General features: G+C 41.9%; 1 pseudogene; it reads left to right on the top strand.

Annotated features, from left to right (window-relative positions):
* The first annotated feature begins 9,124 nt into the window (after positions 1–9,124).
* Positions 9,125–9,663, top strand: LOC142436843 (stathmin pseudogene; annotated as a pseudogene).
* The last annotated feature ends 454 nt before the right edge of the window (positions 9,664–10,117 follow it).

Below are 10,117 nucleotides of genomic sequence, written 5' to 3'. Positions count from 1 at the left end.
GCCCAGTTCAGAACATGTCCATAAGTCTGATATTAACCCATATTTTAGTACTAGTCCATAAATTCCTCTTTAGACTTATGAATCCATGCAATGTTACTGAATGCAGGAAGATCCCAGGCCAGTGGGTGGAAATTCTTGTGGATCCAGTGGTGGTGGAAGCATCTCAGCACTGGCATGGGTCTCCACGTGGCTTCTCCAGCTTCAGCGCTCTTGCTCCATCAGCATGGTTCCATATGTCTTGCTTGCAGGAAGACAAAGCAGAGAGTGTGTCTGGCCTCTAGTGAGCTGTTTATCTCCATAGCCCCTCCAAATGAGGACATCAAACTGAGACATATTCGACAAGCTAAATTCCACCTCTTTCCTCTTATTAGACTACAGGTGACACCAGATTATGTAACTACACTGTTAGGTTGTGCTATCTTGGTTATTGGGGATTTAGGGCTTCTAGGGCATCCGGCTAGACCTCCATTGACTTGTGTTGAAAGCCAAGTCTACTTGTGCTTATGTTGGTCTCAAGCTAGTTCCATAGAGCTATGTTTCTGAAGCTCAGCAGTTCCACCATCCTAGCTAGCTCCTGGACTAGGAAAATTAAGTCTAGCAATTTGGGAATCTTCAAACAGTTGGTTATTGTTGAGGGCCGGTGACAAAGGGGAGTCTATCAGCAAATGTTGCTGATATTTTATTAAATTTGTGTTATGTAACTTTCTGCTGAAAATCCTGCATTCTGGAAGTGTAGCATATCCCTCTCCTGGTTCTTTTCCGCTGGTCTTTGTGGAGTCCTTCCCATGTGTACTGCTTGGTCACCATCTTGTTCTTCCTCCAAGATATAGGTATTGCATACATATATATGCATATATACAAATGTAGTTAAATACATTTCTCCACTGTCTTAGATGTTTTCACTAAACAAAAAATAATCAAAATGTAAAGCTATTGTTATGAACCTTCCCCTAAATATTCTATGCTCCTTGATTTACAGAACGTCAGACTGAAAATTCCACAATACTCAAGGGATGTTCTCTGACTTATGGGAAAATACAGAAATATGCGGGGGGAAGATCAGCTCTTTAATGTGGATGGTGTAAGGCAGCATTTCTCAAGCTGTGTGTCGGGATCCCTTTGGGGTTGGGCGACCTTTCATAGGGGTCAGCCGATTCATAAGAGTAGCAAAGTTATAGTTATGAAGTAAAAACGAAAATAATTTTATGGTTGGGGGATCACTACAATGTGAGGAACTATATTAAAGGGTCATGGCATTAAGAAAGTTGAGAACCACTGTTAAGGTTTCTAAACAAAATCCTCAATGGACAACCATTCTTACTCTTGAAGAATGAGCTGGTGTATTGTCATGATAGAGAGAAAAACAGATCCTTTGTGCAACATTCTAGGACATTTTCTCACTAATACCATGTTACATTTTCTTGAAGCTTATTCATAATAATACTTTTTGATTTTCTCTGTCCTATGAGAATTTCATTCCAGACTAGCCATTTAGAATCCACAAAATCACTTTCATACATTCTGAATTGACCGTTATTCTTTGAATATCAACCTAGATGATTCCTACAGATCTAACTGTTTTCATTGGATCTCTCTCTCTGGATCATTTTGATACATTCAAGAATTATCAATACTTAAGTTTCATTCCACAAAACTGGCTTCATTAACTTCAATTTCCTACAAAGCAGCTCTTCAGGAGCAATTTTTTAGCTCATCAATCCCTGTGCATTGCTTTTTGGCACCAATCAAGAAACCAAAATTGTGACATAATAATTGAAAATGCTGAACCATGTGAAATTCCAACTTCCTTAGTTATCTCCTCAATGGCAACTCGACAGACTTCTTCCACCAGTACTTCATGTCATCCAGATTCTTCATTTGTACCAGTTGACTTTTCCCCCTCTTTGACTCACCTGTGAAGTTTTCAGTATATTCTTTATGATGCTTGATCCAATTAAAAAATGTCTAGTGTGCAGAAGAGAGAATTTCTGTTGGCCTACATTCTTTCTTTCTCTTTCTTTCTTTGTTTCCTGACTCACAGAAACAGATGTATTTTAAGTCAACCCAATGAAACCAAGTTAAGTGTGTTACTGAGAAAATATGGCCAACAGACAGCCAGTGATAGCAGAAACATGTTTAAGCATGTTTTATTTGGAATAAACACATGAATGTGGAATTTATTTTACTAACACTTGTATAAACTATACCTCTTCTTGGCTACACTAAAATATGTATGAATGTGTGGACAAATACAACTGTGCATTTATTAATACCATCTATGTATTTATAAAATGTTAAGGGTTCTAGTTTGATTTGGTCAAGGCAGTGTGTCATAAGTATCATTTTCATAAATTGTCATTTATTCTCTTCAGTTGGAAAGCCAAACATTAGAGGCTATTTTCCAGCATATGGTGGGAGGTCAGATGCTCAGAGATATTCCCCCTGAAGGCAGTCTGCTCCATTGTTGGTGGGGTTCACACCCCACTGATAATGGTTTCAACAGTGAGCAAGAGAACAGGTCAAACTGGCTCAGTGATAACCAAAATTAAGCTGGTTCTCTGAATCTAAGATCCACCCATCTTGTCACATCTGTACTCCCAATACCTCCCTGTCGTATTTTGTGGCTACCCCTAGATCGTCCCCCCGATTCATTACTGTAGTCCAATTAGTGCAATCCCTTCCTGTGACATATGTCTTTACCTGCAATTAGGAGGCTTGCATGTCCCCAAAGATATATAAGACTTGATTAGCAATAAAAAAGCTCTCTCTGCTCCTCCTTCCCCTCCCCTGGTCCTCACTCCCCTGTTCCCCTTCCCCTTTTCATCCTTCCCCTCCCTTCTCTCCTTAACTCTGGTCTCTCTCTCTCCCTGTGGAAGACCAAGTGAGGCTGAGGTGCACATGCTATCATCGGGGGGGGGGGGAGCGGGGGGAGAAACAGTGAATCATCTGCCTTTCACAGATGAAGCATCCTCCGTTGTTTGACCATTGGTTGCAGTTTTAATAAAACCAACCTGTTCCAGTCTCTGTCCTGGACACTGCTGGATCCAACTAATATAATAATCACTGAAGGTGAATCTAGAAGTTGCACAGGAGCGTCTCAGAGATTCCCCAGGCTTTCTCAGGTCACCTCCAGATTTCACCAGCTGCACTTTACACTGGACACCTGCAATCACAAAGACAGTGTGATAAGGTCACTGCCCTGCCTACCCCATCCAATATTCTACACACAACCACACAGCATTTTCCTCAATTATTACCACGTAGAATGGCCAAAACATAAACACAACTTTGTCCAAAATTCATGATGTGTCCTCTGAGTTAGCTGAAAATGGAAATAGCTGAGGCCCAATGTACTGGGGCTTCATGCCCAGAGCTCCCAGGAAAGGAGCAGGACAGGTTTCACTGGCACACAGAGAGAGCTGTATTAGCATGTGGCCCTCCACTTAGTAGCAGAGGAGTGGACTACCTGTGTTGGGGTTCTCCTTATGACCCAAGAAACAGACACACCCTCACAGGAAAATGGAGGTTTTTATAAAGGCTGCTTATACACGTGATACAGAAGCACTGCTGCTGCTATAGTTAAAAGCTATCAATGTTTGATATCAATGTTTTAAATTTTTAAACACTATTATACATAAAAGAGAACCTCTGTGGCATGAGAGTTCAGAATGTATCCTTCATCCTCAGTGTGGACGCACAGATGGTTACTCCTCATGTGAACATGATGATAGATAGCTCTGGTGTCTGTTTCTTGTTGGTGAACATTATTATCCTTATCATTGTCTTCCAAGATATGTCCTCCTTTATTTGACATTGATGAATTTTTTTACAGAGTTGTTCATTAAGAATGCCATCTTTAAAATGATTAGGGCAAAGACTGTACAGATGTGCTTTATACAATTGATGTATATATATGTATGGACTGTGATAAGAGTTGTATGAGCCCCTAATAAAATGTTAAAAAAAGAATGTCATCTTTAACTTTTTAGCACCCAGTCACCCATTCACTACAAAGTGACATCTCCTCTCTTATTTCTGCCATAGGGGAGTCACTTGTCCTGTGCGTTGTACACACACCTTTCTGGTACAGCCCTGCCCTATTCCTTACAGTAGTCTGTGTCTGGATACCACTGACTTCCGCTATCCCATACAGTAAAAGTGTCTTGTCTTCAGTGGTCACAGACTTTAACTATAGAGAGAAGGAGTTTGTGGGCTCACTTCTGGTGATCGAAGGTCAATTCTTCAGGAATGAAGTGAAGTTTCTTCCGACAACCAAGGTCTATTGTTAACAGTCAGTCTGACTCCTTCAAAAGGTATTGGCTGGTCCAGCTCCAGTAATACTAAGTGATCGTGGTGTGTGTGGAGAAGTCGGTACAGGTTAGGGAGAGGATCTGGGAGGTTTCGCCACTCCTCAGAGGGCTTCCTGCAGCTGGAATGGAGCAGAACAACTAGGGACAGGGAAATAGTAAACAGGCAGTGAGGACAAAGAGTAGACACCCATTCGTAACAGGCTATTTTGAGAAACCCACGGGAGGCTCTAACACCAATAGACAAATGCACACAGAAAAACCCAGCCTGCTGTGTAGCATACAGATTCTAACTGTTAGATGGCTTGTCACCGTGATTGCAGCAATGAGATCGAGTATAGCAAGGACTGTGAGGATGACACAGGAATAGGCAGTGTGTTGTTCTATTGTACATGGCAACACGATGATTTAAGACCAAACCAATGAAACCTGGCAATAGTAACAATAGCATTTGTATTGAGGAAATGTGAGTCCTAATCAATAAGACTGTCATGAAAGGTTACTGGTAGGTATTTTGAAAAAAAAAAAAAGAAGAAGAAGATTCAGAAATGAAGTCCTGGAGGAGCAATTGAATTGAATCACTGCTCTAGGTCAACCCTTGTTATGTGAGTGGTTACCATGACTTTCCATGAGCAATCAACAATTGTTCACTGCACCTGAGGCTAGATGGTTTCCTTTTTCTTCTAATAGCCTAAAAACTCCCTACAGACTTGGCCCTTCTTCATGGAAGGTGAGTATTAGGTTCACCCTGAATAATATTCACTAGTGGTGTTTGAAGAATTATCACATGTACTTCAACTTCAATAGAATGCTGAATTAGTTATTTTATCTAATCTTTTGGGGGAGTTCAGGTGGACCTAGTCTTTAAAGTGAGGTTCTGGCTCTTCAATACTCTGAAGAATATTGAATATTCACCACATTTAATATATCTTTTGATCTCTTGACTGCTGCTTCCATGAGCTTTGGTTGTGGATACAAGGAAGACAAAATCCATGACGAACATTTCTCCAGACGGAGTGGATGAGTGAAGAGACTTGGTGGTGGTGAAGTCAGTGGAGGTGGCAGGATTTTCTTTGGCAGGCTCCGATGGTGTTCCTCGCTCACTACAGGGGAATCTGCAAAGGAAGAGAACATAAAGGTGGCCTCCAAGTCCAGTCTCTGGTCACTGTAGCCAAGAGAATTGAGACCAGGGCGGTAGTTCTTACCCCAAAGGGGCAGTTCTGTGCAGAAGAGACAGGGCAATGCCAGAGCAAAGAGCAGGTGGCTTTCCTGTTGCATCTTTTTTGTAGTTCCCTGGACTCTGCTCTACGATGTAACTCAATTCTGAAGTGAAGATGGAGGAGGCAGTGCAGGAAAGTCCAAGACTTCCTGGAATCTGAAGTGCTACTCAGATCATCCAAACAAGAGATAGTAAAGGAGGGAGATGGCTCTGTAAAACTGAGCCCCTGAGTTCCAAAAGATGGTGTTGTAGACTGTACAGTTCTTTCTTCAATGCCTTACTCATTGATGGAACCGAGAAGGGGTTCTTCTGAGTTTCAGTTAGTATCCACGGAGAGTAAAAAGCCAACCACAGGCCAAGTGTATGAGAGTGACTCCACCAACCACTGCATGATCTTCCTTCACCTGGCTGGCCCGGATATTGGCAGTCCAGTAACAAACACATTGGCCAAGTTAACAAGGTTAAAGTCATTGGAATCAAAAACACATGGAAAGAACCAAGAGGCTGCTGCATGGGAGCAGTGCAACCTGCTGTGGCGCAGTAGGACCAGTTACAGCAGCCTAACTGGTGGCTCATCGGATGACTCATCGGATGACAATGAAGAGGATTCAGGGGGTAGTAGGCAATCACTACAATTATAACATAAGTAACTGATGTGCCCCTTGTGTGTATAAATACTGTAAGGTGACTTTAGTTACTCCAAGTTCTCCTCGTTGCAATAATTTGTAACTCTTTGGACCATGCGTCCTTGAGGCAGATGTCTTTCAGAAAGAGAGCACTTTCAGGGGTTCTGGGTTTTTGAAGGGAGCAGTGAGAGTGAAGAAGTCATGCTACCTCACTAACGTGGTGGTAACAGGTCATGGGAATGAACCAGCTGAGCCAGAGAGGTAGACACAGTTGTGTGTTGAGGCAACACATCTGGTCAGCAAGTACCTTCTGTCATAGCTGCTCTCCCTTTACAAGGTGTGTACCCACAGTACAACACCTGAACCCAAGTTGGCCTAATGCAGCATCTGTGTATTTTTGTTTTCTACCTTCTAAAAGTTGAAAAATAAAAGTGCAACATAATAAATCTGATGGAAATTTTATCAGTGGCACTATGTGTTTTTCTGCATTGACATGGAATAACGACAGTGGGAGCTTCATTGGATTCCAGAAAATGCAGCATTGATGGGTGGCATCAGATCCACTGTAGTCTGATATTTCTAGTGGAAAATGTAGAGTTAGAGCCATATGCGCATGCACAACGGGAGAGAAGTCATATTGTCCTGCAAGCCCTCACCCATTACTGTGACCATCTGTGTTCTTTTTTCATTTTACAACATTGCAATGGAATGGCACTTTGTCTCCCTTTCCAAATGCCTTGGTAGCTCTTGAGTATCACAAAAGCACGTGGACTATAGTTTTCCTGTTTCATTCGGTGAAAATATGCTCACCGAGTGCCTGACCTGCTGAAGGCACTTTGTAGAGCGGCGATGTGGGACCCCTGATCTGGATGAGACACTCACTGCATGTACATGCTTCAGATCCTCCTGACCCGCCTGCCTGGCCTTTTGTTCCAAAAAAAACCCAGTTCATTCCATACCCTTCTTTCTGCTGCCTCTTTGTTTCACTCCACTGGCATGTGTCTCACTCATCGTGTGTTTTTTTTCATCTTTGTTGGCATCTGACCTCAGCGTTCTTCGTCAACTTTTTAATTTCTCCTCCACTTTGCTTTTGCAGACCAGGCTTTTTAAAGACCACGGACCTCCAGATTTTAGCACCTCATATATCAGTGTTTCACATGGACGTGATTCTAGAAGAAAACCAAAGATCCAAACCCAGAGCAACTTAGGACCTTCTGCAAATTCACTACTAGTGTACCTTTGGGCCTTCACATTTCACATTGGAGATTTATTAATTTTTATTCTTACACATTTTTGTTGGTTGATTTACTTGAGTTAAAATGCTAGACCAAGTAGAAATGTACAATTTCTAGCCTGTGTTTACCTGGGATATCGTTGGTAGGAGAATCAGGGTGGATGCCATTACTTTCTGTACTGGAGAAAAAATAAGCAATCACTGAATGAATCACACAAGCAATCAAGCAAACACACAACTTCTGCCTCAAAGTGTAAATCTACCGCCATTGGGTCAATTCAGACTCATAGCAAACCCGTAGAACTGAATATAACTGTTCTTTAGGTTTCCAGAGCTTTCCATATTTATCGGCACACAATACTTAAACTTACTCCCAAGGAGTAGCTGCTGGGTTTGAACCGCTAACCTTTTGTTTAGCAACTAATGCTTAGTCCACTCACCACCAAGTCTTCTTTATATATACATCTGCTCTGAGAACCTATGTTACATATTGTGTGATGTCACTTGAGGATCAACTGCCTCATATGCCTGTGAAAGCTAGACAATGAGTAGGAAGTTTGCAGGAAAATCGATGACCTGAAAATGATGGCTTGGGGGTAGGATATTGAAAGTACCAATGACTGCAAGTAAGGAAAGCTTACTTCACGCACTCTGCACCCCTGATATACTCCTTCAGTCTTACTTTTGTCTCCCAAATGCAAAGGACATTTAAAAGAATGTGATTTGAGTACCTCAGAAAGTGTTCGAAAAAGGAAAACACTGACTTGAGACTTACATAGACATAAATGGACACTGTCAGGAAATATTAGGTTTATAATTTGTTCTTGTTTTGTTTTTCAAACTTGAGTAATTTATTTGGGTTGAAAATTAAGACTTTATGCAGCTTAGAGTGCTGTATAGTGGACTGATAATATTCAGTGTGATAAAGAGCATTTACAATGGGCAATCCATGAGGAAAGGAAGTTTTTTACTCCTTACTTATTGTTTCATCCTGGATGACTAGGGTGCCTAGAATATTACCTGGCTCCTAATAGATTTTCAATAAATAACATTTACTTTTCAGTGGAAAAGGCAGTCTATCAATATTTTTACATCTAACCCACTGCCCTAATGTATACTCCAACTCATAGCAACCCTGTATAGGATTTTGACAGTCTATCGATCTTTATAGTAGATGGATTTCTCTGTAGATAGCCTCTCTATTTAAAATCTAAAAAAGGTGGACATTCTAGAGTACTTAGCAAAGTTTATGAATTTGTTGTTGATAGGTGCCATCAAGTTGGTTCCTACTCAAAGCATCCCTAAGCACAAAAGAACAGAACACTGCCCAGTCCTGCACTGTCCTCACAACTGTTCTTACATTTGATCTCATTGTTGCAGCCATTGTTAATCCATCTCCTGGAGGGCCTTCCTCCTTGTCACTGCCCTCGTGATGGCCTTCTCCAGGGACTGGCCTCTCTGGGCAACATGTCCAAAGTATGTGAATAAAGTATCACCATCCTTGTGTCATATTAGAATGTGTGTATATATGTTTATATATATATTTATATATATATAAATATATATATATACTTTGTATGCGGTCTTTCACTTTTGGGTGAGTTTATTTTCTTTTTTTGAGGATCTTCTTAATAATTATTTGCTTTCAAACAACAATATTTGGATAGACAATATTTTCTAGGGCCTCTAAGCCAAAATGATTGCATAAAACTACATTTGTGAGAGTGTGGCCAGGCGGCTCGGACCGAGCAGGGCTTTCCTTCCCAGTGGATTGCAGAGCGTACACTGCCAGTCTCTTGTCTTCTGTTCACCATGGCTTCTTCTGATATCCAGGTGAAAGAACTGGAGAAGTGGGCCTCTGGCCAGGCCTTTGAGCTGATACTCAGCCCCCGTTCAAAAGAGGCCGTCCCAGAATTCCCTCTTTCTCCTCCAAAGAAGAAGGACCTTTCCCTGGAGGAAATTCAGAAGAAATTAGAAGCTGCAGAAGAAAGACGCAAGTCCCATGAGGCGGAGGTCCTGAAGCAGCTGGCCGGGAAGCGGGAGCACGAGAAGGAGGTGCTGCAGAAAGCAATCGAGGAGAACAACAACTTCAGCAAGATGGCCGAGGAGAAGCTGACCCACAAAATGGAAGCCAACAAAGAGAACCGAGAAGCACAAATGGTGGCCAAGCTGGAGCGCTTGCGAGAAAAGGACAAGCACGTGGAAGAAGTGCGGAAGAACAAGGAATGCAAAGACCCCGCTGATGAGACTGCAGCCAACTAGTTTGTCCTGAGGACTGACTTTCTCCCCTCCCTCCTCGAGATCCAAAGACCGTGCTGGCCAGTGTCATTTTACTACTATTACTATTTCCCTCCTGACAAAGACTAGAAGCCAACGTAGGACGTAAATAGGTAGATCCAGACCATGTGATGTTGTTTTAGGGGCTAAAGGGGAGAAACAAAAAGTGTTTGACTCTTTTTTTCTAAAGTGTTGGAGTGTTTCTAACGTAGCTATTTTTCTTGTTGCCTCTTTTCTACTTCGGTGCACTCAGTGCGCTGGGTGAATGGCTAGCACTGTATTGGCCCCGTGGAAACATGTTTGTGAAAGAGTATGTAGTGGCTTCTCAAAACTGTTAGATGCTGAATATCTGTTTGCTTTTAAATCCCAGTTCTGTCCCGATTTTACCAGATGCTACTGTACTTGAATGGTTTATAAAACTGCAAAGTGCTGCTGGTGGCAGTGAAAAAAAAAA

Source organism: Tenrec ecaudatus, unplaced genomic scaffold (genome assembly GCF_050624435.1).
Source record: "Tenrec ecaudatus isolate mTenEca1 unplaced genomic scaffold, mTenEca1.hap1 Scaffold_683, whole genome shotgun sequence".
NCBI classification, from domain to species: Eukaryota; Metazoa; Chordata; class Mammalia; order Afrosoricida; family Tenrecidae; genus Tenrec; species Tenrec ecaudatus.
The sequence above is the reverse complement of the archived record's forward strand: the minus strand, read 5'-3'. Positions and strand labels throughout refer to the sequence as shown.